At 36.7% G+C, this 7,490-nt stretch overlaps 1 long non-coding RNA gene across 1 annotated transcript; it reads left to right on the top strand.

Moving 5' to 3' along the window:
- The first annotated feature begins 3,330 nt into the window (after positions 1-3,330).
- Positions 3,331-6,793, top strand: LOC107078791 (uncharacterized). The gene is made up of 2 exons (XR_001479759.1): positions 3,331-3,434; positions 6,583-6,793. It is a non-coding gene; the product is annotated as an uncharacterized lncRNA (long non-coding RNA).
- Positions 6,794-7,490: the final 697 nt, after the last annotated feature.

Here is a 7,490-nt window from a genome sequence, read left to right as displayed (position 1 = left end):
ACCAAATATATTAAAGAAAAAACTTTGAATCTATTAATTGATGTCTAAGAACGCCTCTCGTTTTTTGTAGGTAACTGTAAAAACTGTGAACTTTCGAGTATACATTTCATAAGGGTGCCAAAAATGTATTTTCTGTTCTCTGAAATTTCTATCACAAACCTAGAATTTCCCAAACTTGGCTTAATGCAGTTAGAAATAAAGTGAACAGCATAAGAGATTAAGATACTGAGCTGCAATTCAGCATTATAGTCATGTACATTTATTACATTTACTCTAGATAGCTTATACAGCCATGCATGACTCAATCCATCTATGTTTGTAGCAGATAGATTTTACTAGATGAAGTTATGCAAAAAGTGCCACAAATGTGCAAAATTTGTGCTGAATTGTAACAATGGGTAAATTAAAGAGCTGCTTCACCGATTTTTATGGCTCAAATGGAAGAATTACACCTTTTCATGGTTCTTTATCTTTGTTTTGCCTCTTCTAGTGATATTTTGATAATGGATATATTTTATATTTTATTTTTCCTAACTTGAATAATAGTTATTTGTCAGATTAGCGAACCATCTATATCCCGACAGAAGGTCAAAACTGAAGTGGAATTTCTCTTAAGTGCTGATTGGACAGACAAAACGTAGCTGGGTGTGGAGAAGAAAGATATGTAGTAATTAATGTCATGATGACTTCTCTCAATGAATTTTATCTACATATTTAATATTCTGACTGTATAAATTCCTAATTAAATCTTTGCTTGATTTCAAGACAAATCAATCAATTTACTGCACACACAAGCAGGAAATATATAATTGGCAGGCACAAAGGACTTCAGCTTGTTTACCAATGGTCAAGGGTTAGACAGCTGGAAGAATTTAAATTGACCTGCAGATTAAAAACATCTTTCAACAGAATTGATTTTGCACAAAAAAGTCCAATTATATAAGACATTTATAATACTTCAGTGAGTACAGATCTGCATGATTTAAAAGTTCTGGTAGAAAATAATTCCTCAGTGTTCTGTAATACAAGTGGATTTTTTGAGGTTTCCTAATTCTACTTAGGCAGCAGCAAATTTCTTGAAATATTTCTTAACAGAAATATTTAACCTCATGGAATAACAGTCCTGTGACTCAAATAAACAAAAAAGATTCATATATGTCAAACATAGACACATAAGAAAGAGAGGAGGGCATTTAGTTCATTTTGCTTTGCTTTGACAGTTAAGTGTAGCTCTGGATTTTGTTCCAGACTCCCATGCTCCTTTGCGTAAAAAGTGTTTCCTGTTCTCAGTTTCAAGTGCATTTCCTGTATTGTCCATTTGTCTTTTGGTTTATGCTTCACCCAGTAAAACAAGGTTACAGCAAGAGAGACTAAGCTAAATGTACAACATAGTCTATCAGAGGGCCGTAACATTTTATTCCCCACTGTAAATCTCACAAAATCTGATCTTTCAGATTTTCTAATGCTGACTTGAAAGCCTTGTATACACACTCCCACTAAAAAAAGAAATGATTTCCTGTTGACAATTTCACATTAGACAAACCTAATTTCTTTTTGCTGTCTTTGGCTCCATTGATTAATTCACTCTCACACCATCAGACAGCAATAAGTCACTTCTTTATGAACTGTATTATGAAAACAAAACAATTCTAAAACGTATTTTGGAGATGTATCATAGTAAATTAAACAGAACAGAGGTTACAAACAAATTCTTCCTCTTCCTTCTTACTCTAATTTATGTTTCAGATTGAATGGTCTACTTATTTAAAATGAGAAAGTCCCATATCCCAAGTACTCTCCAATAATATAGGTTATTGAGGAGGACAGCATGAAATTGTACCAGCTCATGTCCAACTGAACAGCACAATTAATCACAGATCACCTTACTAGAAAGTGAGAGCAGCTAAGCTAACAACACTGGCATTGGATATGAGGGTATCTACATTCCTGACTGAGTTGTACAGTTGAAGTGTCCCTTACAGGTTTCCGTAGGAAGCAGCCATTTTGGCTCTTATGAGACTCCAGAGACGTCACACATTTAAATGGAGACTGACAGCCCAATAATTAATTACAGGTGTAGGCAGGGATAATTAGATCCAGCTGATATACAAACTGGGTAGAGGAGAGTAAGGGTGTCTCTTTGAGAAGGGGAAAATCAGTGGCAAAGAGGCAAAGGATATGGCATGTGAGTAAAAGTGTTAGATTTAAACAGATGTTATTATTTGGATGTTTTGAACTTTGGAACTAATCATGGTCTGTTGAAAAGAGACTGACTACAAGTCTGTCCTTGAGATACTAATCAACCATCTGACGTTGCCCTCACCCTTGATATGTATCTATCTCCCAGAAAGTTTGCATGTGACATCCATGCTCAACAGGCCTCATAATACCAAAAAGCATGTATGTCCTAAAATGTCCTAAAAGACTCTGGGCTAGTTAGACAAGTGAACCCCAAACTACTGTGTTTTGCCACTAACATTTCTACAGAAGACAAAATCTAACAGTAATAATAAAATGAGCTGAGCAGACCCTTTTTTTCCACGGACTGGAAAAGACAAATCTGTCATTTGCAGTACGTCTTAACCTAAAGTAAATACATTCACCTATAACAACCTGTACTTCAGAAAAACAATCCTTCAATTATTGTCATTTGTGGGTACTTTTGATGTGAAGATTTATGTGGGTATTTGAACAAATGTATCGCTAAATATGATAGTTTGATAGGTATTTTTGTTTTTTTAAACCAATAAATATACAAGATGCATAAGTTACACTAAAAGTAATGTTACAGGACATGTACAGTATTTCATCTGGGAATATGTTATAAATATATGACTTTTTAAAATCAATTTAGTAAAATGGCTAAATACATGTCTACAGCATGCTTATTGATTAAAAAGCATAAAGGCCTGGTGCATCACAGTGCCCTTGGACCGACATCTGACCGCTGTAGCTCTGATTAGCTTTTAGGCTATGGCAGCACAGTACAGCAAGTAGCCATGTTATTCTTTTATTAGCCATTTTCTACAGGGACAAATTTTCTGGAGTTCAGAATAAGTCAGTAAAAAATCTATTGACTACCATCTATCTCCTTGTCCTCCAATCTGACAAGAATAGTGTTTTGCTATCTTTTGTTGCCTTTCTCTTGGCAAAATAAATTGCTGGCTTTTTATTCTACTAGAGCTTAAAACATGGCTACCTACCTGCAGTCCTAGAAGGCCAGACATTTTCCAGTTTTGGTTCTGCCTGAGCTCTTAATTACCCAATTGAACTCATTATTTGCTTAACTAGACAAGTTGAAGCCTCTTCCTTACTCTAAAGCAGCAGGAGATTTAAAGAGACCTATGAAACCCACTGGACTGCAGCCTGCAGGAATGGAGGTGGCCATGTCTGGCTTAAAGGACTGAGAAGGCCAAATAAAAGCAAAAAAGAGGGTATTTATCACCAGTTTTAATCAATTCTTTTATCACATTATCTTTGTATCATCTAGGTATGTTTTCAGGCTCAAAGGAATGCCCTACAATGATGGCCTAAAAGACCTAAATATTTTTAGTCTTCAACAGAGAACACTACAGGGACCTAACAGCCTAATTCAAGTATTCAAAACACTCAAAGGCACTAACAAAGTCTGTTTCACGTTCTTGTTTAGAGCCTACTGTGAAGCATGAACCACACAACACAAATGGAAACTAAGGTGAAGTGTGCGTAGGAGTCAGGAATCTGGAACAAACTACCCAGCCATGTTGTTGAAGCCGATATCAAACCTTCTTTCAAAAGATAAACTGGCTTTTAAAATCCAGATGAGCTAGATAGGCCTAACAGCCTCCTCTTTTATAAATTTGAAGTCCGTTGAGTTCCGTATGTATTTTTCCATATTTTGCGGCAGCATAATGTATAACACACTGATTTAAAATATGCAGTCTAAAAAATACTGGCAAAACCAGAGACTTTTTATTCGAAAATGGCAGGACATTATTACAACCTGTTTTGTTTGCTTGATATAATAGAAACTAAATAGAGGACAGTTATCTTTGGACTTTTTAAGGCGGGGAAGCTGTGTACATGCTAAAGAATGGTGAATATATCATTTAACCCTGTGTTTCCTAAGGACGACTTCCGATACTTGTAATTAACTGTAACTTTGGCATTCAATGTTGTACACCATGCCACCGCCTACCTGCAGCTCACTTTCCTCTGCTGAGGCAAAGGAAATCCAATAAACAGACATGAACCTTCCCTGAAGCAGAGTAGTCCCTCAAGTAAATAAGATAACTTTTCAAATGAAATTATTTGTTGGGGTTTGCGATATATATATATAAAATCGGCTATCTTCTTCTGTCTCTTACTATGGAATGGCTGAGAGGTTAAGGAGTTCAGGTCAATTGAGATCTGTAGACCGAGTTGCAAATCTGCCTAAACTCAACACGTAGTTAAGACAGGGCTGTGACATAAGGAGCAGAACAAGCTGTGTGGTCCGGCGGAGTATTATGCTGGCGGCTTGGGTCCTAGTGGACACAGCATATAAGTACACGCACCCACAGTCCACAGGCAAAGAGCGCCAATGGCGCATCTGCCAATAATGCTGTGTCATCAGTAAAGGCATTGACCTTGGCTTAGAGTGATTTAGGACTTTACTCAACCTCTGTTCTACTTTATTTCCGCTGCAGACCTCCCCTACTCAGGAACACTGAAATATTGTTGATAATGCTGCTACGAAGGCTCTGCACTACTCATGAATGTAATGATCTCAGTAAACCTTAGAGGAAAAAGTTTTATCTTGTCATCTTAATAGACGTAAACCCTATAACCCCCTAGTACTAATTGCTGTGAAAACTTGCCAGGTAGCCCTTTGCGGACATAATCCCAATCGCCAAGCATAATTAATAGCTTTACAGCCTTCAAGGCCATAACGCTCATCAGTTATTAATTAGCAATTCATTTTACTGAATAAATAATACTTATGATTGATGATGGAACTTGTAATTGGGCTCTGAATGTAATCCTCTTGGGAGAAGCTTCACTAGGAAGTATTAACTACAGCAGTGGAACAGCAACTACCTTCAATAATTTAAGAAAAGTCTACGCTAAGCAACTGTGACACAGCCAGGGTATTCCCATTCAACTGGGGAAAGCTCTGTCTGCGAGACAGCATATGTTAGACTGCTGTTTTGGAACTGGAAACGAACAGAATACGTTGATTTTCCTTGAGCCAAAGACCGGCAGTTACTTTGAATTGTTAACACCGTTAAACGCTCTTATTTTACCAGTAGACTGGCATTTAGCTGTATTTCAGCAGTTGTTTACAATATTTACAAAGTTATAAAAAATATTTTAAAAAATCAATCACCTTTTAACTACTGTTTAACTACATCAATATGTGACGCTGTGGTTAATTAGAGTCCTTACAAGGTTCCACAGAAGTGTTTCTCTTCAAGCGCTCCAGCAGATTCTAGTTTTCCCGATGTAAATTAGCCTACTTTAATTTCTAGACAAACCTGTTTACAATTAACCGCTAAATAACCAAACGGAAATTAAAAACACATAAACGTAACATCTAATGCACCTATCGTATACAGCCCAATAGAAACCACCCTGAAAGAAAAGGAGCCTACCAGAAACATAGTTACAGTAATTAAAACTGTTTAACTCCTTGCGCATGCGAGATGGCTTTTATTAATAACTATCGGCAGTTTTGTAAGTCATATAAAACTATGGGTACGAATCTATATGTATTTAAAACGTTTATTTTAATTTGTTTTTAAAAACGTATTGTTATTTTTAGTTCACTTCTAGTTCGTAAACGCGATAAAATGTTTTGTACAGTGCTCTACGGGAGCCTGACGCTCAATTCTTGATGTGTTGGTCCCTATTTGAAGTTCCTTGCTGGTAAAATACCTGCATTACATATCCCCCGTGCCGTTACGTGCACTGGGATGCCTGGTTTGGAGACTTGCACAGTCTTGGGACTGGCGAAGGAGGAAGAGTCAGACCACCCTGCAACTCTACAGAGGAAACTGCGTGGAAACAAGTTTCGGTCTCACACTGAGCAGTCAGTGGGTGGGGGGCGCAGAATAGGGCTGGAGCGGTGCTGACCAGATGCTGGTTTCAATTAATATTCTTGGTTACAAAACAGACAAGAATTTTTCTCTTGCCGACAAGATTGGTTTCAGCACACTTCACGGTTCGTTTTATGTTTAAACGTATGGACAAAGGTTAAGCACAGATTTAAGAAAAAATTGCAGTATTCTGTTGTTCATAATGAAAACTTAGATGTTTGTTTCTACATTATAAACCAACACCTTTAAAATCTTTAGCTAAAGGCAACTTAATTCATGTTGCTTTTAGTTTCTAAAACTCACAAAAACAGAGTAATGAGATTGTTAGTGGGTCGCTCTATATCCAGTAGCCTAAATGAATAATAATAAAAAAAAGCCTGCAGTATAACTTGGTTTTCTTCATCCATTTTTAGACAGGTACGGACTTGACAAACCTGACAGGAAGGAAAGGAATGCATACTGTAGAAACCTTTCAAGCTGTAGGTATGTCAGAATTCTTGCAACAAACGCTCTTCTTATTTTTCAGAGCAGTATACCTGAGTGGAAGGCATCGGCGAAGGTTCAGCTGCTGTAATTGGTTACACGGTTGTTGGCAAAGGAGAAAACAATCATCAGTTGTTAAAGGAATTTTAAATGTTCAACATAGCCGTCCTGAAAAGGCCTTTCGTTGTAATCTGCATCTACGCTGCTTATTTCAAAAGTGAAATTTTACTTATGTTTTAATTTCGTATTCCTTTGCTGCTTTTTGAAGTAAAACTGTGCAACTGCGATTAATACGACATCCATTTCCATTATTGTAGCATTTTAGATGTAATTTACAATAAATGATTTGTAAGTTTTAGCATCCTGTATATTATAAAAATGGAGAAGCATCAAATAACTATTCTATTTCTAATAACTATTACCCTACTACTTGTACTTTGTTTTTGTTTTTCTGTCATGTGTTTTCACCAGTAACCCACCCTTCGAAGACTAAGTTAGAAATGGGTCATAGATTAATAAGTTTAGAGACAAAACTGATCACCCAGTGTATAGATTCTGTGCATTTTAATTTAAGAATTTAAGTATGTTTATACTGTGTATTTTATCTTCCGAAAACAATATGACCACATCTAAAATGTGTCTGTATCATGCATAATACAGGCTGGAAGTGAGGCTGGGAGATGATAAAATCGAGGGTTAAAAGCAATCTTTGCTTACAAAAATAGCTTGTGTGGCTTATAAGGGAGTTAGAGGATGCAGGAGAGCAAGTTAGAAAGAAGCCAGGAGACATGACTGTAATGCTAAGAGGCAATTAACAAACTCATGGGTGTTAATTAACTTCATACTGTATTATGTTCAATTAGTTCAATCTCTGCAACAAAAGGCAACTATGAACAATTGCTTTGATAGCCGTACGGTGTAGCTAATCGGTGGAAACCTCATGGTTGCTAA

The sequence above is a fragment of the Lepisosteus oculatus genome, chromosome 12, assembly GCF_040954835.1.
Source record: "Lepisosteus oculatus isolate fLepOcu1 chromosome 12, fLepOcu1.hap2, whole genome shotgun sequence".
Lineage (NCBI taxonomy): Eukaryota > Metazoa > Chordata > Actinopteri > Semionotiformes > Lepisosteidae > Lepisosteus > Lepisosteus oculatus.
Note: the sequence above shows the minus strand (reverse complement) of the source record. Positions and strands in the feature narration are given on the sequence as shown.